Source organism: Elephas maximus, chromosome 21 (genome assembly GCF_024166365.1).
Source record: "Elephas maximus indicus isolate mEleMax1 chromosome 21, mEleMax1 primary haplotype, whole genome shotgun sequence".
In the NCBI taxonomy this organism is placed as follows: Eukaryota; Metazoa; Chordata; class Mammalia; order Proboscidea; family Elephantidae; genus Elephas; species Elephas maximus.
The window spans coordinates 21453044-21479632 of record NC_064839.1 but is presented as its reverse complement, the minus strand read 5'-3'; the positions used below and the strand labels follow the sequence as shown (position 1 = coordinate 21479632).

The 26589-nt window shown below is 39.9% G+C and overlaps 1 long non-coding RNA gene across 7 annotated transcripts in view; it reads left to right on the top strand.

Moving 5' to 3' along the window:
• The window catches only part of LOC126064929 (uncharacterized), a 41763-nt gene that overhangs the window by 4277 nt on the left and 10897 nt on the right, over positions 1-26589 (top strand). For 3 of the 7 annotated variants that reach the window (XR_007514685.1, XR_007514687.1, XR_007514684.1), the window contains exons 2-4: positions 1276-1339; positions 5863-6086; positions 19094-19392. This is a non-coding gene — a long non-coding RNA (uncharacterized LOC126064929). The remainder of the gene's footprint in view (positions 1-1275; positions 1340-5862; positions 6087-19093; positions 19393-26589) is intronic. The other 4 variants (XR_007514690.1, XR_007514686.1, XR_007514688.1 and 1 more) reach the window with 4 other exon arrangements.

The window sequence follows — 26589 nt, the reverse complement described above, 5'->3', positions numbered from 1 at the left end:
ATTTTTGATTCATGAAATTACACTAAATTTATTTTTACTGATATCATTGGATAATGAAATTTATACTCATTACTTTCATAAAAATCAAGACTACCCATTCTAATATTTAATAGAGATAGAATTACTATTTTAAAGGACGTAATCCGTTTACACAGAATCTCAGCTTTTGATTATATTAATTACCTGGTTCTTTTAAGAATAAATTCAGTGAGAGATCGACTCTAGCCACGGATGCCAAACTCTTAATGACAAAGAGTAGACAGGTGTGCAGTACAACTTGTCGTTTCTAATCAGAATGGGCCTAACAAATACATGCAAATCAGAAAAGCTACGAGGAGGAATTATTTTGCAGAATATTTGTGTTGTTTAGTATGCAGGGCAAGGAACTGGACTTGGTGATAGAGAACATTTAAGTAAAAAAGACGATTGTATGACAAAAAGGGTAACGATCAGCTCATTTTATAGAAGGCTGCTATAGTTAGTATTGCCTCTTCTAGAGCAGGTTCTTCTCTGTGAATACTTTCAAAGGTATTAAAGTGGTATTCAACATAATTAATGTATACATAGTTAACATAACTAATGTATGCATAATTGCTTTTAAATAACAAATTTGTATTCCCCTATGGCTGATTGGATCCTAAGGAGATGGGGTTTCAGGTATGACCATTGCAGCAAGTTGAAACACAACACAAATATAAAGAAAATGTCAAGTGAGCAATCTGATGCCTCTTTCATTACCTTTTCACCTTAGTGGTTTTTTTGTTTGTTTGTTTTTAACCCTGTGTAAACTGTAAACTTGTTGAGTTGAAAAGACAAGAGGGCCATTTTTTTTTCTTTCTTTCCTAAGGATAAATACAGGAAGAATCTAAACATATATGCAGATTGGTTAAGTTTTATATCTCTTGTTAATATTGCTTGAGTTACAAATCTGTTGTCAGCCAAAACGTGTTATTAAGATGTACATTTCATATATTTTAAAGGTTTTCAGGTATATTAAAACTAGTACTCCTTGTATACATGATAGATATTAGGGGTTTCCCCCACTCTTTTGGAAATATGAAAAACATACCCATTCGGCAGTAATAGGTCACGGTTGATTAATTGAGAAGGTTGTACTAAATGTTTTCTAGTGGAAATAGCTAAAGAATATGCTTTTTGAGATATATTTCAGTCAGGAATAAAATCAATTGAAGTATTGGTAATTAAATTGTAATTCCATAAAGGAAGGAAGTGGTGGAAAAGGTGAAGCTAACTGTGGCTGTTTTTCTCTTTAAGAGTCTACTTTCCATAGTGGAGCTACTGTACTGGCTGCTGGAGTGAAGATTCTGAAGTTAGGGAGGTAATATTATCTCTTTTAAAATAATACTTTCCTCTGTAGTTCTGAGACTTTATTACATATAAGAACTTTATCCAGTAGACAGCAATTGCTTCAAATTTTGGATGTGGAAACTTAGATTTTCCTCTGTTAAGCTTTTGAGCCTGCTTCTTCTAGGGCTCTGGGCAGCATTGGGGTAGCTGAGAAATACCGTTTAGGCATACTCAGCATCCTTAACATAGCTGCTTTCTGAGCATTAGTTCTGTGATGGTGTCCCCCACAGTTCTAGTAGATGTCATTTTAGTTTGTGGCTAAGACATGTGTTCCTTTAGCATGCTGCTTAACTGTCCTCATTTACCTCCCAGTTCTTTGTTGCCTTCACTTGGGGAATGTGTTCTGTGCAGGGTGATTTCCTACCAGCCACAGCCCAGCCCTGAGTGGAAGACTTGGTGGTTGACAACTGGTCCCAGAGCTCAGCCAAGGAGCTAGTTGGGCCCTCCCAGGGACACTCGAGTGTTCTGGAGGCCAGGAGCTCACACACATGAGTTCCTTCCTGGGTGAGAGCTTTAGGTCCCTTTCCGTTTTCCTTTTAATCCCAGGCCATGGGTAATATTTTCCTTTTTCTCCGGCTAGGTTGGCTTACTGCTTGCTTTGCAGCTGTTGCAGGGATTCACATGGAATGGAATCCCTGTTTTATTCTGGATGATGTCTTTGATAATTTACTCATGTGCTTTTCCATTTTCAAAAACCTGAGTTTGGTGTTAGAGAATCAATTTAAGATTCTGGAAGAACAAAAATTTGTATTCAATTTGTGTCTGTAAGGAAAGCTGTCTTCTGATGCTGTGTTGCCACATTGACTATGCTTAAGTTAAAAAGAGAGTAAAACTCTTTTTTAAAAAAAGACCAATTACTGTGTCTGAGGATGTTTATGTAGGCTTAAAGGGTGCAATGGTATTTATACCTACTTGTTTTCTTTTTAAGAAAAATTGCATACTTTTCTAATCATCAAAAATGTCTGCCTCCTGAACTATATCTGTGGGGAAATATTATCAGAACTATACAGGGCTTCATGGTGTCGACTTGTATAATTAGGAATAGGTAAGAAATGTGGTAGCTAAAATTGATTGCTTCCGTTAAAGGAACTAGTGTGCATTTAAAACAGAAACCTTCAGGAAAAAGACTTTAATCTTTAAATAGAATTTTTGGTTAACATGACAGGGAGGGGAAATATTCCAATCTCAGATTCCTTGTGCCTATATAGAGGTTGTAAGCACCTGAGGAAGCCATTAAAATGTAATCTAGAAAAAAATGTTGAAATCAAAGTGATTACTTAGAAAGCAGTTTACTTTTGCAAAACAATTCAGTGTTATAGAGCCTTGATCAGCGTTTACACTGTATGTCCTTGGCAGCCTATTCCTCTGGCTTTGAAAGTATCAGTTTTTATACAGCTTGTGTGTGGAACGCTGGGGTATATTTGAATTGACTAGGTCTTGCTGGTCATCTTAAAACCTGCTCCAGTGTTACAAAGTTGAAATGTAATATTTATTAAAAGCAGGAAGGTATAAAATTTAATACCTGAGCAACTGAGACCTTTAAACCTAGTCTAAAAGTATGATCTTGACATCTGTGGCAGCATTTCTGTCTTTGTCAGATAGATAGAATTATGGATAGTCTACGATCCAAATGTCTGATTTTTTTTAATTCTAAAATTTTCTTCTCTACAGTGGACCTTTAAAGTAAAGGATATGCAGGGTTTTGAGAGTAGAATTTGAAGTCATGGGCTAATTTTCTAAGCGTCAGTACATAGAGAAGCAGCGTTGATGAATTTAGAACTGTGGAAGGGGGCAGGTGAGAGTGTTTCCAGTTGGTGTTTACTAATGCAGCAACCGTCTAAATTAAACGTTTGTTAACATAATAGCGGTGGCATTTTCTTCTCCTCCTCCTTGTGGTTTTGTCCAACTAGATGTTACAGTGGCAGTTGCACCGACTGTTAAGTGTTTAAATGATGACACCATTATGTGAAGTGATTTTGAAATGAGAGATTCCAGCCAAGAATTACATCTGCTCCCATCTCCTTCAAATCATACTCTCTGGCAGTACAGATTATGATTGATTTGTTTGTGACAGATTGCAGGAAACAGTCATTGATTTTTCAGTATTTTACCTTAAAATTATTTACAGTTGTAACCATGGGGAGGTATTTCCATGGGCTGTCAGCCCCTGAAAGACTAGGATAATATTCCCTGCTCTCTGACAAGACAAATTACCTGTAATGAGTGCAGTAGCTGAAGGGTATACTTTTATTTTAAAATATGTCAATAACCCCAGTGACTAAACGAATATTGATTTAGCATAATGAAGCCTGAGTAATGTGAAAATGAGCTTTTTCAAGGGGCATGGTAAAGACTTTCTTTTTAGCTGGTTGCAAGAAGCTTTTCATTCTTTTCAGCTAGCTAGCTAGTAGCAATATGGAGTCTTATAAGCAAACCATCAGGAATGATAGCATCCTGTTTGTAATAACCAGGATCCAAATATTTTGTCCTTGCTTTTAACAGTTCTTTTTCAAATCTTATTTTGAGTCTTACTTTTAGTCCTAGAATAGTTATTGATTTGTTTGATGTTTTCTTTATCGACTTAATGTTTCCACAATTTCAATACATTTTCATTGGAACCACCAGTAATGAATATTAAAATAAAAATATCTATACAATCATTTGTAGGTGACATTAATTATCTTAAGGCATTTCGAATTTAGTTGTAGTATTTAAAGTGCCATATTTTATGGCAGACTAAGTCTCAGTCTCTGGCCATTGGGGAATATTCACTGGGAATGAAGATTAATTTACTTAAGTCCTGATTTTTTTTAGGCATCAGTGCATGTTTTCAGTTTTGTCAGACTTTCCCCCCTTTTTTTATGTAATTCGCAACTTCTTATGGATTAAGATCCCAACTCGTAGGGGCTCTTAGGCAGGAATGATAGTAGAGAAGTATGTGCTTTTAGGTTTGTAGTCCATCAAGGAGTCTGAAGGTTTCATGCCTGAGGAGGTGGCCCTGTATCTGATATGGTAAGGAGAAAACACAGTAAACAATGGCCGTAATATATAGCAGAAAAGTAAGTATTTGAGCAAAATGTCAAACTGATATTTCATGGGAAGCTAACTCAATTTATGGCAACTAATAGTAATAAAAGCTTATTAAAAGCAATATGTAGAGTCCTTTTAGAAATTAAAAATGAGTTAGGATTTAAGGAACATTCTTATGGCTCTTTGTGGGTGCCCTTCTCTTCTACCCTGGCATTGGAAACGTTGCAATCAAATGGAAAATATAAACATATCTTTTAACGGAAAAAAGAATAGACTCTAGGATACAGAGTTATCATTTTATTTTCTCCCCGAGTTTGCCGAAGGGCGTGGTACAGATGATCTCTGTCACTTGTCTTAGTTGTGTCCTGCAGCAAACTGGTGCTTTATAAAATACCGGACCTGTGATTTCATATACTGGAAGTTTTCATTTCTACATTGTCGCCCTCTGATTCCTTTTTTCTATGAAAGGACCTTGAATTGTAGAAATATGAGTTTGCACCATCATGCTGTAGAAACTGGTGGCCCAGATTCTTCAACTATTAATTTGGGTCATAGTTTTTTTTTTTTTTTTTTTAGAATTGCTTATATCTTCCAGGAAAAAAAAAATGGATATAATGGTGTTTTAAATAAAGCAAAATAAAATATGTTTTCTTCAGGCAAGTCTATGCTAAGAAAAATACCTTTATGATTGTTTGCTTAATTTTGGAATAAAATAATGTGTTATAGTCAGCACCTCTGACCCCTTCATGTAATTTGAACTTGCATGTTTATCTTACAGTACATGTGTAGAAATGTTTTTAGGAATTAAATTTAAAAAATATGTAGATAAATTTTTTTTTTTTTACTGTGCCCTTCACTATTTCTTTTCTCCCCTTAGGGAAAAAAAATGTCCCACCTAGGGTTGATTAAAACATTTGTTTTCAAAAAGAAGAAAAATCTTTCTTGTATTTGTATCTATTAAGATAAACAGTTTACTTTGATACGGTACATACCAATCTACTTAGTTTATTTTTTTTTTTTCCAGAATTCATTTTACTGTGTTCAGTCTGACCTTCTATGACAGCTTAACATAGGAACAAATTAGCATATAATTCTATTTTCCATGTGACCTTGACCAATTGCAGAATTTCACCACCATTTTGGGGGGGCAATTTGATAGTTTATGTAGACTATATAGCTTGAAGCGTTTGCGAATGTTCAGTGTATCCTGGCTAACGTGTCATCTAAAATGTTTTTAAAGAAAGCAGTTACAGGAAACACTTCACCCCATTACTAAGTTATTAAAGCACCTCTTAAAGGTAGCATTTTTGATTAGTATGCATAAATGATTAGTGACTTGTCTTCTCTCAATCATAAAGCAGCATGGCAAACAAAGTTAAGTGCAGTCATTAAGGTGTATCATATTTGGGACTGATGGTGACAGTGATCATGACAACTAAGTGGATTTTTTTTTTTTTCTTTTAGATTCAGCCTTCAGTCTTTGAGACTTCCTGTGGTCTGTTTCAGTCTAGATGCAAAGTCTTACCATCCTCACTTCTAAGGAACATTCTGGTGTACTTCTTCTGACAGATTTGTTCGTTCTTCTGGCAGCCCACGGTATATTCAGTTTTCTTCGCCTGCACCATAAGTCAAATGTGTCAATTCTTCGATCTTCCTTTTTTATTGTCCAACTTTCACATGCACACAAGGTGATTAAAAACATTATGTCCTGGGTCAGACATACCTTAATCCTCAAGGTGATAGCTTTGCTTTTTAAAATTTTAAAGCGGTCTTTTGCAGCGGATTTGCCCAATGCAGTACGTCTTCTCATTTCTTGACTGCTGTTTCCATGAACATTAATTGTTGATCCAAGTAAAATGAAATCCTTGACAACTTCAATTTTTTCTCTGGTTGTTATGACATTGCTTATTGGTCCAGTTGTGAGGATTTTTGTTTTCTTTATGTTCAGGTGTAATCCATATTGAAGGTTGTAGACTTTGAGCTTCATCAGTAAGTGCTTCAAGTGCTCCTCACTTTTGGCAAGCAAGGCCGTGTCATCTGCATATTGCAGATTCTTTATGAGACATCCTCTAGTACCGATGTCAAGCTCTTCTTCATATAGTCAAGCTTCTCATTGTTTGCTCAGTGTACAGGTTGAATAAGTATGGTGAACAGATACAACTCTGGCACACACCCTTTCATGATTTTAAACCATGCAGTATCCCCTTTTTATGTTGAAATGACAGCAGCCTGAGGGAGAGCATAGACACCCCAAACCCCATCTCTCTTCACCCCCACTTCCTAAATGATCTTCCTAAAATAGGGAGCTAATGATGTCCTGCTACCGTTTCAGCTCTTTGGAGACATCCTCCTGCCTAGCACCTCATCACTCCTCAGCCCCATTCACAAGGCCTCGCACCTCCTGACTTCAGCAGACTCCTCCAGTCCACTGGCTGGTTTTCTAGAGTAAAGCACCATGTACACTGGCCACCCCCATGCTAGGTGTCTGCTGCCTCCTCCAGCTAGAAGACCCTCCTTCCTCTCACCCGTTTCTGGTGAAATCCCCCTGTATCCTTTACCATCTTCCTCGTCAAAGCTTTGCGGAACTCGGTGTCAGACACACAGGGCCGGCTTGGGATCCCCATCAGTGCTGAGTGAGTGTAGAGCTGGAAAGGGCATTTATCAATTCAGCCACTCCTCTGCCCGGAGTCTTCATCAGGTATCTCACAACTAGAAATGGTTATGACCTTTAGACCATTAACCAGTTGCCATCAAGTCGATTCTGACTCATGGCAACCCGTATATGTGTCAGAGTAGAACGATTCTCCATAGGATTTTTGATGGCTGTTTTTTCTGAAGTAGGTTGCCAGGCCTTTCTTCCAGGTGTCTACCAGTGAACTCAAACCTCCAATCTTTCAATGAGCAGCTGAGCGTGTTAGCCATTTGTACCACCCAGGGACTTTTGGGCCATTAGGTAGAGGTAATTGCCAAATCCACCATCTCTTGGTCTGCCATACAGTGGTGGCCTGCATGTTGCTATGATGCTGGAAGTTATGCCGCCAGTGTTTGAAGTATTGGCAGGGTCATTCATGGTGGATACGTTTCAGAGGAGCATCTAGACTAATGTAGACTAGGAAGAAAGGCCTGGCAACCTACATCTGAAAATTAACTTACAGAAACCTTGTGGGATCACAACAGAATATTGTCCGACTTGCTTGCTTTGGGCAAGTCATTAGGAGGGATCAATCACTAGAGGAGGATATCATGCTTGGTGAAATAGAGAGCCAACCAGGGTGTGGGAGACCCTCGGTGTGATGGATTTGGCACAGTAGTCGCAAAGATGGACTCAAACATTCTGATGATTGTGAGGATGACTTAGGACTGGGCAGCGTTTCATTCTGTTGTCACCATGAATTGGAACTGACTGTACAGTTGCTAAGAACAACAAAAACAATTACAGAGTAACACTAAAATCAGCATCTGGACATCTCGGGACTGGGAGAGAACAGAACAGAGGCTGTTTAAGGTTGGAAGTGGGCGAAAGTGGCTTCCCAAGATGGAGGCAGCTTACCTGGGATCCCCATCCTTCCCAGAGGAGGAGAGACAGTCTAAAACAATGATTGGCAAACTTTTTCCATAAAAGGCCAGAGAGTAAGTATCTTAGGCTTTGTGGGCCAGGTGGTCTTTGTTGCAACTACTCAGATTTGCTGTTGCAGCATGAAAGTAGCCATAGACAAATGGGCACAACTCTTTTCCGATAAAACTTTATTTACAAAAACCGGCCCTGCTCTAAAGGGGATGAAACGTTCCCCTTCTTCTGCCCTATCTCTAAACAGCCTTTCAGAGCCCTCTCTAGGCTTACCTTTAGAATTTCTGAATCCTGAACCTTTTCTCCACCCAAAATGGGGTAACAGTGAATAATCTGGCTCCATTTATCCATCAGTTACAGAGGCCCGAAATGCCCTTTACTGATGGAGTGGAAGTTGTACATGCTGAGCCCTGTGTGTTTGTAAAATTAATCTTTAACCCCGGTTATAATGAGCTAGAACGTGAGATTCTTACAGTGAAACTCTTTGGGAACTAAAACCTTGTCATAAGATGATTGTGTAATGTCAGCAGTGCCCCGGCTCTGTTTTGGTTGGCTGTGTGAATTTTGAACCCAGAAAGTCAAGTTTAGCTTCTGTCGTAAGCTAAGGTAAGGATACCTATATCCTTGGTCTGGGTATCCTGGATATACCAGGATCCTCAGCCTATGGGGAAAAAATGCAGAGGTTACTCATATCTTTGAGTTGATAGAGTGGCAGACAGTATACAAAACAAACCAAACCAGTCCCGTCGAGTCGATTCCGACTCATAGCGACCCTATAGGACGGAGTAGAACTGCCCCATAGAGTTTCCAAGGAGCATCTGGCGGATTCGAACTGCCGACCCTTTGGTTAGCAGCTGTAGCACTTAACCACTATGCCACCAGGGTTTCCTGGCAGGCAGTATAGCAATGCATAAATTAAGCCAGTGGACATTAAAGGCAGGCATGCTTGCTTCCATGGTGATATACTCTATAATAAATGCCCAGACAGAATAGCCATGTAAATTAAAATCTAAAGCAATAGAGTCCCTAGAACCCTGACATAACCAGCACCAAGGGAATAAGGTGAAGGAGGCCTGTTAACAATACTGTTGCTCTCTGTCACCTCCTTCTGCTCCTGAGGGGCTCTGTGGAGGCCATCTTGCCACCCTGTTTCCCCAGAGCCACAAATCAGGACATCTTTTGTCGGCCTGACTGAGCAGGACCACCTAGGAGTGAAGTCAATGCCAGGGGAGCTGCGAGTCTGGGCCTCTGACTTTGTCTTCCTCGCCTCCTGGTGCTATTTCGAGGGTCTTCAGATTAGCCACAGTCTCCTACTCTGAAAGCCAACCAGAATGGGACATTATTCACCCAGCCGCTCTGACCCCGAGATGCAGTTAACGTCAATGTGTGCGTTATAGCCTTCAGTGGGTGGTTTCGTTTAAAATCCCAAGACACTTCCCTCTCTCTTTCCTTGTGCCTTAGATCTCTAAAACCCCAAGAAACGTGGATGATATTCCTGGTATCTCACATCTTTTATTTATATGATGTCCAAACAACTTGTAGGTTGTATTTCAGTTCGGCAATTTATTGAGCACCTACTAATTAATGGGTCTTTGCAATGTAAAATTGAATAAGAATGATGTAGAATATTGATCATCACACAAACACACAAGCTGGATTTGTCTCCTACAACCTTTTCTCATGTGAGCAGAAAACCCCCGTTGCTGTCAAGTCAATTCTGACTCGTAGCAACCCTGTAGGACAGAGTAGAACTGCCCCATAGGATTTCCAAGGAGTGGCTGGTGGACTCAAATGCTGACCTTTTGGTTAGCAGCCACAGCTCTCAACCACTGAGGCACCAGGGCTCCTCCTGTGAGCATAGTTCATTAATTATATTTTATCAAAAAAGGTGTAAGTTAGCAATTCTATACCTCTTTCCTCACCATTTGCCTTTGGATATTTAGTTTTGCATTTTGAAAATCCGTTTTGAATAAATTTATTGTCAGTTTTGAAGAGGACTAGTTTATCTTCGTTTATTCTAATGTTATGTACTTTTATGCGTGAATTATTTACTGTGTGTTTGGTTCTTGGCCTATTTTATTTGTCATTTTATGACATAAGTATTTTCAGTGGAGACACTTAGGCTAAACTATATTTATTTATACCACAGTACATTAACCATAAAACTATCTAACTACAGTAAAACCATGGCAATCTGGAAACCTCAGGGGATGGATTATTCAAGACAGCCAAGTTTTAAGAATTAACATTAACTCTTTGTAGTGGAAATCTTTCTAAAATAGATCATACCTTTTTCTCTTATCTTGCCAATAATATATGGAGTTTCATTTAACTTTGATAATAACTCGAGGGTCATCAGTAAGAATTGCGCTATAACTCAGCTCTCATTAAAGGACTTGGGGTATTTTTTTGTTTTTTTAAGTTCTCATTGGCATTTTTTAAAACATGGATGTTTCTTTAATTGCTCTCAGCTGTATTTCTCACTCGCTTACTTGTGGTCCTTCTTCTGCCCTTCAGACTGTGCTTTTGCACGTCTGTGGACTCAGGAATCTTAACCGAGCATGTTGGAATACAGGAGGGCAAGAGAAAGGGCTTCCAAGGCCACCTAATGGGTCAGAGACCACTTTTGAGTATGAGTTTGGAAGCAGCTCTTAGCTCCCTGCAAACTGTTATTTGCTGCTGTTTGGATTTCTCTGTAATAGCCAGTTGGGTGGTAAGATCGGGGAGGTCTGCCCTAACTCCCTCCTCACCATTGTCCTCTGTTTCCAAAATCTTTGTAGAGACCCTGATTCCAGCTAGCACGGGGAGGCACTGAGCCTTAGATCTGGGGACTAAGGCAGTTAGCTGAACCTGCCTTGGAAAAGAAAATCAGGTTTAAAACAGGCCTCATTTTAAGTTCGTAGTTTATTAAACAATACCTATATTGTGAGAAGAGAGTCCCTAGGCAGTGTAAACAGTTAAGATGCTCAGCTGCTAACCAAAAGGTTGGCAGTTCAGGTCCACCCAGAAGAGCCTGGGAAGGAAGATCTGGTGATCTGCTTCTAAAAAATCAGCCATCGAAAACCCTGTGGAGCACAGTTCTCTCACACACATGGGGCTGCCATGAGTCGGAATCGAACCCATGGCACCTAGTGAACTGGTAGTGGTGGAGATTGTGGTAGTATACTTTTAGTTCACTTTCTCCTCTACATCCCAGGCCTTTTTTTTTTTTTTTTTCATTTTTTATAAAATGCTGAAAGTGTTTTATTTTGGCTTAAGATTCATTGAGACTACAGCTAGAGCTTTAGTTTTAAGAAGCATCTCTAGCTAGAACCACTGAGTCCCTAATGATTCTAATCCTCATCTTTTTGCTATATACATCATTACGGAGGTGTCACATACGTTCTTTACTTTAGGTACGATAACAGAATGAAAAATACTTTGTTCAAGCTGCTGGCAGAGGAACATCAGACCTGGAAGCCTTGATTATCTTACATTTACATGGTGCTTCATAGTTTATCCAGCATTTTCATCACGTTTTCTCATTTGATCTTCAGAACGACACAGGGATTATGTTGTCCCCCATGTCAGAGGCAGGAGACCAGAGGTGCAGAGGTGTCGAGTGACTTCCTCAAGGTCACATTACCATTCGTGCGCTCGGACTGAGCCCAGATTCTGTACTTCCAAGACCAGTGGGGTTTTCCCCACTAGCTCTTAAGTAAAAGTATTGGTTGAGTGATAGGCGAGGCTCAGCTCTGAACATGTAGATTGGGGTCGCTAACCCCAATGAGTACATGAAGTGTCAGATCACACAGAGGAAGAGAAAAAGGAATCGGAAAGAGGCCATGTCATCCTCAACTAGCCATTGTCCTGCTGCTGCCAGATGGGGGGTCAAGACTGCCCATTTGGGATTGGACGACCAGCCCATCATTGGAGTTCAATAATTTGGGGACCTTGGACTAAACATGAGGAGCCCTGGTGGTGCAGAGGTTAAGCGCCCAGCTGCTAACTGAAAGTCAGTGGTTTGAACCCACCAGCCACTCTGCAGGAGAAAGATGTGGCAGTCTGCTTCCATAAACATTTATAATTTATAGCCTTGGAAACCGTATGGGGCAGTTCTACTTTGTCCTGTGGAGTCACTATGAGTGGGAATCTACTCAATGGCAACAAGCTTGGTTTTTTGGTTTTGGTTTGGACTAAACATAATGGCTTTAATTATTATAATTAATAATCTTTCAGTATTTTAGAGAACCAAGTATTGTTTTTTTTTTTTTTTTGGCCACATATTAGTAGTCAGTTAATAAAATTATTTTCACAACTAGGTACTTAAATGTGTTAGCATAAATTCTGACATATTTCTTAATACAAACAGTATCTGTACCATTTGTATCCAAAGTACAAGTTTCCTTTATTCTTACCTTTTGATTTTAAAATGTAGCTGCTGTTTGGGCAGGAAAAAACATAGTCTTTGGCAAAAATAAATTTGTTTCACTCAATTTAGCGTTATCTCTTACAGATTTTACTGTGGCTACTTGTCTTAAGGGTTGTTAATGAGAAGATAATCAAGCCAGTGTTTTGAAGGTCTGAAAGTATAGTAAATTGTTACATTCCACATAGAATAATACTTAACATAACATGTAAACAAATTTATCTTTTCCTTTTCATTTATATTTATGTGTATGTATTTGACTAGGAAGTCAGCTAAACTCTAGAAATTCTCAAAGTCTGAGTTATCTAATTTTAGGTTTGTGGGTTTTGTTTTTTTTTTTTAAATCAGAAAGGCAGGCAGATCTATTTATACTAACAGGCTGGTCCTGTCAAGTTAATCATGTAACTAAAATTGATTTCTTGAAAATGTTACCAAAATCTTAGAAATATTAAAGACTTAAACCCTAAAAATTGGTATGGAAATCATCAAATTTTCCTTATTATTTTTTCCCTTCTCTCCCAGAGTGATTAATTTCACTTTCTGCGTCTTATTCCATGAACCGTAATGCTTTCGTTGAGGTTCCTAATTCAGTGAAACCTGTTTAGGGGATCATCTCTGCTAGGAAGACAGCTGCGGCAAAGGCAGCCACTTTCTAAGCATGGATTTTAGATTATGGCCAATCAAGCCCCCGTGCTGGAAGAACACCTGTCAGAGATGTTTTTCTACAAGGAGATGGTCCCTTTAATCAGCTTTCATTGTAGTTCAGAAGAAGGTTCATTGTAAAATGTGGATAAGACGGCGGCATCTGCTTTTACGGTTCGTCCTCACAATGCTTTGCAGCTGAAACACTAGTTCAGCGCTTCTTTATGACACTGTTGTATGGTAGAGCGAGAAACTGCAACAGCGTGTGTAAAATGGAAACGGACTTTTCCAGGCATTTGCATCGTCACTTTGTCTTGCGAAGGAAAGCTAAAAACTTATTTTTGAACTCCTTGGTGTGAATGTAATTAATGATAAAATTTCTTGTGGGCAAACTTATAAAACATTTAAGCTAAATTGTGAAATCATGTAATGCAACCCAGGAAACTTTCCTCCGCTGAAATTTGTTGCTTTTATCTATGAGCAATGCAATGTGTTATTGATACTGACAGGTGTTTAGAGAAACTACACTTGACTTTCAACTCTGCTCTAATTAGCGTCACCGTTAAGTACATAAAACACAGGTACTTTCTCACATCTGCAGACTCTGTTGAGTGTAACTATTAGAAGACAAACTTCATTTTGCAAACGGTAATATAATGGTATAACAGTGCACAGACCAGAATATCAGTTAATTTTCAAAACATTTTATTCTACACCAATTAGCACAGGTCCTGGAGGGCAAAATGACAAGAGGTTACTCGTTCAGTATGTATTTAATTAATTGAAAAATGCTCAAATTGCTTTTACAGTTGTTATTAAAAAGTAGAATCAGCGTTGCCAGTGCTCAACCATAATTGGCACCCCAGGGAATTAAATATTTATCATTAGTAATGTAACAGCACTTAGGACACAAATTTCTATTTTCGTAATGAAAGCTGTACACTGTGAGCGCAAGCGGCTGAAACGACAGCTGTGACAAGTGAAACGGCCTGGGATATTTCAATGAGACACCTCATTGGACAGCAAGCCGTACCGCGTTACTCGTTTGTAAGGGATCTGCAAGTTTAATTCCCAATAGAAGCCCGTTACCCAAGTATTTAGATTCCTAATTGCGTGCAGGAGGAACAGTTGGGCAAATGTCTTGCCGTCAGTGGCTTGAAATGTACGTGCTTTCTAAATAAACCTATGGAAGTTCATGCCTTTGTCAATTTAAAAATAGCAGGACCGTCAGAAAATAAAGATCTTGTTGTTTTAAGTTTAATTACATTTTAAGCATAAGTGCTTTCAGTACTGCAACGAGAAAAGTTGGATCTTGGGCTCTAATGAGCTGCAGTAGTAGACGGCTAGAGACCCTAAGGGATTCACTCCGTAAATTAACTGGATAAAAGTACTTGTTTAGGATATCGTTGATGGCTGAGCTGTTCTTCAAACCCAGTTATAGAGCTGTCTCTCACTCCTGTTTTCATTCTAAACAGGCCCTGTAGAGCCTTTAACAGCCGCCTGTTACAACTATTCAGCTTGTCAGAGTGTATTCTGTTATTCCACTAATAACTAGTATAGAACCTTGTATTTGACTTCGTTTCTCGTTTTCAGAGGGGATCAGGTTGATAAACACAACTGGGGCCCAGGTTGGCCTTATTTTAATTTGTTTATGTCATCTAAGTAATATTGAAGGCCTGTGGTTTGAATTTTGCCAGCCTTACTTTCCTGGGGATGAAAAAGTTACAAAACATTAAGTCAGTCATGCACTGCATAAACGTCCGTTAGGGCAGCGTCAGACCACATATCTGTCCGTGGTCACATAAGGTATCCTAGTCAGGGGGCAGGACATAACCGGGTGCAGCGAAGGCAACAGCTTTCCGCATGTAATGCGTGTATCTCGTGTCTCTTATATACGGAGCGATTGCACTGCCGAGCGTATAAGGGTACACTACGTATATAACCTATAGTACATATGTCTTTTTTTTTTAATATTGTGAAAATATACCCACCGAAACATTCACCAGCATAACAGCTTCCACATTTACAATTCCATGACATTGATCATATTTTTCATGTTGTGTCACCACTGTCTCTCTCCTTTTCCAAAAATTTCCACCACTGTTAACATAACTTGGTGTCCCCAAAGACTCCCCCTCCCCCTCTCCCACCCTTGGTAACCACTAATAATTTTTTTTTTTGCTATATAATCGCTTATTTCATACAAGCGAGATCATACAGCAGTTGTCCTTTTGCAGCTGACTTATTTTGCTCAGCATTATGTTTTCAAGGTGCATCCATGTTCTGTTTCTCCATCTCCTTATCAGTACTTGCTATTTTTTGATTTGTTTTTATATCTAGCCTTTGTAGTGGGTGTTAGGTGGTATCTCATTGTTGTTTTGGTTTACATTTCCCTAATGCCTTTTCATTAAGCATTTTTTCATGTGCTTGATGCCTATTTGTGTTTATTATCAAGTCCTTTGCTCATTCTTAAACTGGGTTGTTTATCTTTTTGTTGTTGAGATGTAAGAGTTTTTTATATATTCTGGATAACAGACCCTTAAAAGACGCATATTTGAAGATGTTTTCTCCCATCTTTTCATTCCCTTGACAGTGTCACTTGATGTTCAAAAGTGTTTAATTTAGATGAAGTCCAATTTATCATTTTTTTTTATTGTGCTTTAGATGAAGGTTTACAGAGCAAATTAGTTTCTCATTTTTTAGTACATATGTCTTGATAGTTGTTATAAACACTTTTGTTACTGGCTTATGTATGTACTGTTCTGTACTTTCTATCATTATTTTAATGTGAACTTTCCTTACTTACAAATAAAAAGTTTACTGTATAACAGTGTACGCTTCAACTTGTAGTCAGCAGTGTCCAGTCTCGTGTCTTGTGCCTCTCTCGAGTGTTATAGCATTATCTCTGTGTTTAATTTTCTTTCCAAAATAATTAGGATGAAGTGCGCCAAGGCTCCCAAACGCAGCAAAACCAGTGCTAGTGATAGCAGCAGCAAGAGGCAAAGGAGAAGTATTGATACGGAAGTGAAACCGAAGGTTATTAAACAACGTGAAGGTGGAAAATCAGTGAATGCAATTCTTTGCAATTTAGACATATTTTCACCATGTCCAAATCACATGTCCTTTTTCACAGAACATATTGTGGACATGGAGCAATGCACAACTGCACAGTGGAAACAGTTAATGGAGGCTATTTATTGTAGATTCTTTGTCCTTGAAAGATGTGTATGACTTTGATATTTTTAGCCCACGTTCAAAGTATTTAGAAAACCATAGCTAAACTGACGGTCTTTGAAGCATGACTAGACTAATTCCTTTGCCAATCATTCTATCTTTCCAAGAAAAAAAAAAAAGAAAGTTGCAGGATAAAACTTGAGTTCATATTTTCTTTTGCTTACCAGTGTCTTTATGTCAGTTTTTGGTGAGTGTTTTCTAACCAATCACGGTTTCTTTTCTGTTTTATTTTTGTCATTTTGAAAACAATGCATGCTCAATTTAAAAGAAGATAGAGCAAAGAAATACATAGAAGTTTATTTGATAAACTTTCCCTTTGAGCCTCTCCCCCAATTCTACTGCCTTCCCTGGTGGCCACTTTTACTGACAATTTTGAGGCCTTTCATAATATTTTATATGTGTATTTTACATGTGTACGTACGAGTATATGCTTGTATGTATGAATTACATATAGAGTATTTAAAGAGCATAATTCAGATTATTCTATAGAAATCTGTGAATTTCTTTTTTTTCCATTTAATTTATCAGAGTCATCTTCTATTGGTGCCCTGGATCTTCCTCATTCTTTTTAATAGCTAATTGTTACTCCATATCTTAGATTCATCAAACTTATCTTTTTGTGTATTGATATCATTTAAAATCATCTCCAGTTTTTTTGATGCAGCAGATAATGCTAAGGGAAACCTCTGAGTGTGTATGCGTATGCCTTTGTGACACGTGTATGTGTGTACCTTTGTGCAAGTTTCATAATAAAATATTGAACTCACATTAAGTGATTACTCTGTGCCAAGCATTATTCAAAGCACTTTACATATATTAACTCATTCCAACTTTACAATAAAGAAGTGTTAAGAAGTATTATCCCCATTTCATATATGAGGAGGTAGAGGCACAGAGAGGTTAAGTGCCTTGACCAGGTCACGTAGTGAGTAATCAGCAGAGCAAGGTTTCAAACCCAGGAGGGTTGGCACACCAGAGCCTGAGCTCTTAACCGCTACAGTATACCTGGAGAAATGCTCACCTTGTCTGTCTTGTGATTTGCCTTTCCTTATAGTGAGTTTGAGCATGGTTTCATATATTTATGGCCGTGAAGTTTCTTGTTCTGAGAATTGGCCTGCTCATGTCTTTTGCACGTTGTCTTGTAGGGTTTTCTCCTTATTAAATGACAAAAAATATTTATTGATTATGGTTATTGACTCTTAGTTATACTTTATCAAAATTTTTTCTAAGCCTGTTGCTTGTATTTTTGCATTGTTCCCTTTTAATATAATCAAGTATTCTCTTATGGATTGGGGTATAAGGAAGCCTTTTACCACCCCAGGATTACAGCATGTTTTCCTACATCTTTTTCTATTAGTTGTAATTTCTAAAAAGTTCTGCTGTCTAAACCATGTGGGATTTATTTTTGTGTATGGTGTAAGATGAAGATCAGACTTTTTATTTCCACTAACATTCACAAGTCGCATTTGTAAATTGTCCATTCTTTTTTCTCCACGGTTTGAAATACGTCCTCTGTCTAATGCTGTACGTATCTATAGATATGTCTCTGCATTGCCAGTTCTTTTAGAAGGTTCCATTTGATGAATCCTGCAACATGACACTTTTTTATCATTATAACAGAAAAGAGTGCATTTCTTGTCTTTTAAATTAAAAAAATTTTTTTCTGCTAGATACTGTAGTCTTAAATTGTAAAAGTAATACATATTTATAATTTTTTAAATGCAAATAGTTTAGAATGTTATAAAGTTGTCATAGGCAGAATAATGGCCTCTCCAAGACATCCACGCTCTAATTCCTGGGAGATGTGAATGTGTTACTACATCACATGGCAAAGGGAAATTGAGGTTGCAGATGGATTTAAAGTTGCTAATCAGCTAACCTTAAAATAGGGAGACTACCCTTGATTATTCTGGTGGGCCCAGTGTGATCACAAGGGTCGTGAAATGTGGAAGAAGGAGGCGGAAGAGTCAGTGTCAAAATGATGTGATGTGAGAACAACTGGGTTGGGCATTGCTGGCTTTGAAGGTGGAGGAAGGGGGCCATGAGCCAAGGAAAGTGAGTGGCCTGTAGACACCGGGAAAGGCGACTGACTTATTTCATTCTCGATAACGTTTTCAATGGCTGGTATTTCAAAAGTACATCGCTAGGCCTTTCTTTAGCAGCTGAATGTATCAACTGTTTGTACCACACAGGGACTCCTTCAGCCTCTAGCCCTTATGCTTTCTTTCTGCTTGGAACCCTTGTCCTTCAGGACTCAGCTTAACTCTCACCTCTTCAGAGAGGCCCTCCTTGATCTCCACTGTTTTCTATCTGTATTGTCTCTCTTCCTCTCTAGGCTGCAAGCTCTATCTTTAAACACTTTTGACTGAGTTTCTGGTACCTGCATGGTATATATTTCTTGGGTGAATAAATAGATCTCCTTAACCAAAGCGATCTCGATTGTTCTAGACTAGAGGAAGCATGATGCTTTCCTTCTGCCTGGCCTGGAGGAATCTGCCATCAGTCATGGAAGCACCCTCATTGCCCTGTCATATGCCATGTCTAGGACCACCTACTGCTTTACAAAGGGACGAGATTGGGTCTCACGTAGAGGGGAAGATTCTGCCTGCTCCTCACTTCCCCCACATCTCCCTTCCAGCTGTGATGACTTAAGCTCTATTTCTTTTGGGGAAAAGTGTATACAGATCAATGTTCTGGGATTGGTGGTTGGTTCATGATATTATGAGCTTGTATTTCTTCAGTGTTTACCTTGTGCTGGCCATTCTGCTATGTATATAAATCTACATTGTCTCCGTTAGTTCCCCTAATGAGGCAGATGATCCTTATCGTTTCTGTTTTTACAGGTGAGGAAACTGAGGCTCAGAGAAGATGAGTTGTTCACTCAAATTTATGGGACTCATGAATGCGAGAACTGGGACGTGAACCCAAATCTGCCTAATGCCAAAGCTTCTCCTCTCACAGTTGTGGTCTGCTGTTTTCTATGGTGCTTTCCTCTCCTTACATTTCAGCCTCACAGAGCCACTAGTTGGAGTCAAGGCATCTCAGAGGAAGAAAAGACTGTGCAGGTCATCTGGTCCCACTCCCTGTTGGCACTGAGGAGAAAGCATAAGCCTGACATATCTGACAAGTTGATCGTTTGAAGGTGAGTCCTGGCATTTTTTAGTGAATTTCTCTCATGGAACAGTACGACTCGAATTCACAGCTTACCAACCAAAGAGGAGCACAAAAGCTGGTCCCAGGTCGTTCTTGACAAATGTGTACAGTCCTTTGTCTGCAGGGTAAAGGAAGATAAGCTCTGGAGTAACATAAACACGTACAGTGCTCCACCTGAGAAGTACACCTTAAGCACCTACTCTGACATATACTTCCTTCTGACTTACAGTTAACGTGAAACGCTCTAATATTCCAACAGTCAGCGTTCCAGATTCCCGGTGCCACCATGCTCCGTGATAAACACAGCACTACCTGCTGCCACAGGTTGCAGACTCATAGAAAAATATGTCATAAAACCAGCGGGTTGTGGTTCCAGGACTTACTACACAGTGAACGTTTGGGGCTCGAATCATGAAACAGTTTTCCCTCACCCTTTCCGCCAAGTTCATTGGCTCCCATAGTCCCTCAGGTTTGAAAGCCCCAAGGGCAGAGAATGCCGTGAAGTAGGTGGACTCTGCATCCTAGTGATACATTTGTAGCTGCCACATGTGGCCCAGTGTTAAGTAGCTGAGCATTTTTGCTTGCTGGCAGCCAAAGCTTGCTTTCACTTCCTATGGAGTGCTTTCTGACTTCAAAAAGCTTTCCATGGGGTTGCAGAGGAGTGGAAATGGGGAGAGGCCTGCCACTTACGCTGCCTGAATTCATTTTCCATCTTTGTGCTTTCTGGTTATTAGAGCCACTCTGGAGACCAAAGGGCAGAGGAATTTCAGGAGTATCTCCAGATGAAGTGCTGCTGCTGTTGTTGTTAGATGCCATCAAGTCAATTTCGACTCATAGTGACCCTATGTGACAGAGCAGAACTGCTCTATAGGGGTTTTCTGGCTGTAATCTTTACAGAAGCAGATAGCCAGGTCTTCCTCCAGCAACGCCACTGGGTGGGTTCAAACCAGCAAACTTTAGGTTGGCAGCTGAGCGCTTAACCTTTTCTGCAACCAGGGCTCCTAGATAAAGTGCTAGAAACCCTGATATTTCAATGAGAAATTGCATTCTCCTAGAGAGAGTTTTTTTATTGTGGTAAAAATATGTATAACAAAACATTTGCCAGTCCAACAATTTCTGCACGTATAATTCAGTGATACGATGTTCATCATATTGTACAGCTCCTACCACTATCTTCTTCCGAATCATTCCACCGCCATTAACAGAAACTCAGTGCCCTCTAAGCAACGACTCCTTCTTCCCTCCTCCCTTCCATCCCTGTTAACCACTAATAAGCTTTGGTTGTTGTTAGGTGCCGTAGAGTCAGTTCCGACTCATAGTGACCCTATGACAACAGAACGAAACACTGCCTGGTCCTGCTATGTTTGAGTCCCTTGTGGCAGCCACTTTATCAATCCGTCTTATTGAGGGTCTTCCTCTTTTTTGCTGACCGTCCACTTTAACCAAGCATGATCCTTCGCCAGGGACTAGTCCCTCCTGATAACATGTCCAAAGTACATAAGACAAAGTCTCGCCATCCTTGCTTCTAAGGAGCATTATGGATGTACTTCTTCCAAGACAGATTTGCTCCTTCTTTTGGCAGTCCGTGTATATTCGGTATTCTTCATCAACACCACAATTCAAATGCATCATCAGCTCTTCTTCAGTCTTCCTTATTCATTTTGCATATATATGAGGTGATAGAAGACACCATGGCTAGGGTCAGGTTACGTTAGTCCTCAAGGTGACATCTTTGCTTTTTTCCATTCTAAAGAGGCCTTTTGTAGCATATTTCCCCAATGCAATGAGCCTCTTGATTTCTTGACTGCTGCTTTTATGGCCGTTGATGGTGGATCCAAGTAAAATGAAATCCTTGACAACTTCAGCCTTTTCTCCAGTTATCATGATGTTGTTTATTGGTCCAGGTGTGAGGATTTTTGTTTTCTTTTTGTTGAGGTGCAATCCATACTGAAGGCTGTAATCTTTGATCTTCATCAGTAGGTGCTTCAAGTCCTCTTCACTTTCAGCAAGCAAGATTGTATTATGTGCATATTGCAGGTTGTTAATGAGTCTTCCTCCAATCCTGATGCCCCGTTCTTCTTCATATAGTCCAGCTTCTCAGATTATTTGCCCAGCATACAGATTGAATAAGTATGGTGGAAGGATACAACCCTGACACCTTTCCTGACCTTAAACCATGCAGTATCCCCTTGTTCTGTCCCATCTACTGCCTCTTGGTCTATGTACAGGTTCTGCATGAGCACAATTAAGCGTCCTGGAACTCCCACACTTTGCAAGCTTTGGTTAGAGAAACATTTTTTTAAAGTGCGATTAAATATAATTTCTGTTGGGGAGGTCCACATATCCCATGTACATGGTATGATGAATCACGTAAGGAAATCATTGTTAGATCTAAAACTCATCTAGATGCAGCTGGTAGCAAAAAAGCAGTCACCTGGGGCGTTTTCCACAGTGTGACAATTCTACTGGTGGCAGGGAAAGCCAGCCTGAGAAGGGACTGCTCACCGACCAGCATACAAAATGTGCCATTTGCAAGCTCTTCGCCGTGCATAGCTGGAACGCATGAATGAGGCTGGAATAAATGACTGGGGAGGGCTTCACCGTGGCTAGCCTGTTGAATTTTTGAAGTTTTTTTCTTTTGCATTTTACAGTTTCTCAGAAGTTGGAAGAGCCTTCAAAGCCTTCTAGATAATTTTTCTGTGTTGAAAATAAACAGGCATAATCCTGATTTTGTTTGACTTTTATGTTTTAGATGAAGATTGAAAGTAACAATGTTTTAAAAAAATTTTCGGACTTTTGGCAGGATTCCTAATACGATAGCTTACTGAGTGAGCCAATTTACTCCAACGGATTGAATAGAGGTGTTATCAAAAGTTGTTAGATTAAATGAGCAACAATAGTCTTGTTTTTATTTTTAAGTGCAGTCAGTCAATAGATGTGTATCATATATCACTGTGTGTGAGGAACAGTGCTAAATATTAGAGGCATCACATGCTTTATGATGAAATGAGTAACTTAGAACATTAAAGACCCTCTGCTGTTTTCCTACTGCAGTGATACACTAATGAGTCTTGAATACAACCTACTGGTTTATGATTTTCTTGGGGACAGTTGTGGTTCAGAATTCTCGCCTTCCATGGAGGAGACCCGGGTTTGATTCCTGGCCAGTGCCCTCAAGAACAGCTACTCCCCATCTGTCAGTGGAAGCTGTGTATTGCTATGATGCTGAACAGGTTTCGGCTGCTCTTGCAGACTAAGACAACCTAGGAAGAAAGGCCTGGCAAGGCACTTTTGAAAAACCAGCCAATGATAAACCTATCTCTTTGCACACAGGGTCGCCATGGCTTCAGGGCAGCTAACAACAGCAACATCATCATCCTGGGGGAGAAAACGGGGTGGAGCCCTCTCAACAGAGTCTGCCCTTTGAGTGTTTCCAGTGGTGGTGCCAAGCTTGATTTGAGTCAGTCTCTCCCCTCTAACCAGTGTGGTGAGAATTGAGCCGGAGGTTTCTCTGTGTGAAGCTAATTGGCCCATTTGGGGCTTAAATCCAGATTCTTAGATTTCTTAGCACCTTTCTTTTTAGAAAGGTGCTAAGACACGTCGGATGCAGATGCTAATTGTTAATCATTATGAGTAGCTTTCTCCAGTGAGGTCACAGAGGGGAGGGTGGCTAGCTGGCCGCTTCATCAGCACTGGTTCACTCTTAGAGCGTAAGGTTTGGTCCTCAGTGTAGAAGGAGACAGAGTTTGGGCATCATGGGGCTGAGCAGCTCTCACCCTCACTTTCTAGGGGATGGCACAGGGGACAGCATACCCCATGACCTAGTCTACTCCACAGTAACATGCCGTTATCAGTTAGACAGTACCTACAGGTTAGAAGGCAAATTTGTGGGCAACAAACCTATTCTTTGGTGACTTTTTGAGAGCTCGTCTTCCTCTGAAAACCCATGACTCTGTGATTGACTCAGCTCATATTTTAGAGCAATCTGAAGAGTGGTTTAACTGATGGCTTTTGTCAGCTCAGGACAGAATGTTTTCTTTATGTTCTTAAATGACAAAGCTTAAATGTCACAAGAAATTTACATATATATATATGGAGCCCTGGTGGCATAGTGGTTAAGAGCTCAGCTGCTAGCCAAAAGGTCGGCAGTTCAAATCCACCAGCTGCTTCTTGAAAACCCTATGGGGTATTTCTGCTCTGTCCCTATAGGGTCGCTATGAGTCAGAACCGACTCAGTGGCACCTAACAACAACAGCAACACGCACATACACATATATGTATTCTGAATTCACTAAAAAGTGTATATATTTGCTTTTTAGTGAATTCAGAATTGCTGATTTAGAATATTGAAATACATCCAGTACAGACAATAGCCTGAATCTTTGATAGGCCTTAAACTTAAAAGTTTGAGGGCAGAGGGGCCCAGTAACCAATTTCTGGATTCAGAATAGTCAATATGCAACGTCCTTACTCCTGTTCTTCTCGTGTGCTCATATAGCTGTCCCTGATCCACTGTGGCATTCTTTTTTACTGAGCCTCAGAACCTTTCCTCAACACAAGATTCCCAGTCAATTGATGGAATTGGCCCTTGAAATGAAATTTATATGCCAGCTCAGATCTGGGTAGCTTCACTCAAGAAAATTTCTGTGTACCAGTCTTTTTGTCTAAACTGGTTTGTGTTTGGCAATTGCCACTCTCTTTCTGTCATGGTTTTCTGTCATGGCCTTGGTGTCTTACTGCCAAAATGACATACTTTCCCACCCTGGGCTTGCTGTGTGTGCTCTGATAGCTACGGGGAAGGAAAGGAGCTTTCCGAGGTCATACACAGGTTTCATTTCAAGACATGATACAGGTTACTACAAAAACAAACCTGTTGCTGTCGAGTCGATTCTGACTCGTAGTGACCCGATAGGACAGAGTAGAACTGCCCCATGGAGTTTCCAAGGCTGTAAATCTTTATGGACACTGACTGCCACATCCTTCTCCCATGGAGTGGCTGATGGGTTCGAACCGCTGAACTTTTGGTTCGCAGCTGAGTGCTTAACCGCTGTGTCACCATGGCTCCTCCAGTATACTAGTAACTGGCTTTTAACCAGTATTAACTAGACCTTATTAGTTTGAAAAGTGAACCATTTTAAAATTTCATTAAAAGTCTACCGACTGGAAAAGAAGCATTTTTCAGATCATTCTAATACGTTAGAACACATGTTCCTTAAGCCAAGACAAAGGCTGTGTGTGTGTGTGCGCGCCCGCACGCACGCACGCGAGCGCATGTGTATTCACAGCTGCATAGGAAAAACATGTGTTTATAGTAAACCCGTTTAATTGAGCACTCACTAATTGCCAGGTACTATACTAATCATTTTAAACACATTGAAGTCTCACAGCAATTTGGGAACAAGGGTACTAACATCACCGTTTTACAAATCATGAAACAAAGGCTCACAGAAGCTAAGTCACTTGTCCAAGACCGATGACCTTCATGTAGCAAGCTTAGCAGATCATTCACATACTCTGTGTTTCTTACTCTGCTCTGTATGTCAGAGATAAAATTTAGTTCATGGAGCGAGTTGTAAAAAACCCGTTGAAATTTCTAGATTCCTTTCAAAGTGGTGGCTTATGTAACAAAGTTGTTAAAGGAACCTCTGCCGGTTACCAGCTGAGTGACCTTGGGCAGGTTATTTTACCCCCATGGCCCTTGGTTTTCTCATCTATAAAGTGGACATATTTATAGTACTTACCTTATAGGGTTGTTGTAAAGTGAGATAATCAGCATAAAGTCTTACAAGCTTTGCACGTAGTAAAAAAAAAAAAAGGTATTCAGTATATATTGTTAGCTATTATCGCATGTGATTATTGTTAGTCTATGGATGCATTTCCAGAGAGGGACAAGGTGATTGTTATCATTCCATTTTAGCATTGGACAGTGTTATTAGATGTTGATTAGTTGGATCTATATATTATCACAGTTTTAAATATTATCATTTTTGGTATGTTATGTCGTTTTACATTGGCAAAGTGTCAGAGGCCAGTGTAATGTGTCAAAAGGGATTTAGTTCGTTGGCTTTGTGTCATCAGCATGACACAGGACTGTGAGTCGGCAGACAGTACCTGCTTTTAACACATTTGGGGCATCCCAACTGGTTTTCTTTGGAGCTAGGTGACATGCTGAGCTGTTGTAGCAGCCAAACAGTTTTCTAGGGATCATTAAAGGCTGTAAACTGCCTGGGGTAACGTTGACTCTGACTCACAGTGACCCCGTGTGTGTCAGAGTAGAGCTGTGCTCCACAGGGTGTTAATGGCTGAGTTTTGGGAAGTAAATTGCCAGGCCTTTCTTCCAAGGTGCCTTTGGGTCGACTTGAACCTCCAACCTTTCAGTTAGCAGGCAAGCAGATTAACTATTTACACCACCCACGGACTCCATAGATAGGTTGGGACAGGTCTCCTGACCACCACGAGGCAGAATCCACTCAGTGGCAACTAACAACAATGTTTATCTTTTTATTTTTTACAGTATATTCCTCTAATTTGTTTTGTAAATATTTCCCCCAATGTATCTTTGTCTTTGTTTATAGTATTTTGTAAATTTTTAAATTTATATGTATTTAAATTTAACAACACCTGGGATATTTGTTGAGAGTTGGACTAGAGTCCAAGATCTCTTCGAATCTAAAGAAGATTCTAGAAATACTAACAACCACCAGATCCAAAGGAATGAATATCTAATCATGGATTTGTGGTGAATTGGGCAGTTGAGTGAGGGCCAACTCTGCTGGCTTGGTTTGACCTTTCCACTGATTCTCTCATCTCCCCTGTAAGATACCAAAAACAAACAACAACAACAACAAAAACAACCATTGCCATCAGGTCGATTCTGTCTCACAGCAACCTGCCCCATAGGGTTTCCAAGGAGCGGCTGGTGGATTTGAACTGCCCACCTTATTTGGGGGGTTACCTTTTGGCTAGCAGCTGAGCTCTTAACCACTGTGCCACAAAGATGCCTCCTGTAAGGTACTCTGCTCTGTATTGGAACAACTAAGCAGTTGATATTAAAATCGAGATATAAAAAATATATATTATTGCTAAATAGAAGTTCGCTATAGCAACTAAGGAGCCCTGGTGGCGCAGTGGTTAAAGCACTCGGTTGCCTACCAAAAGGTTGGCGATTTGAACCCAACGGCCAGCC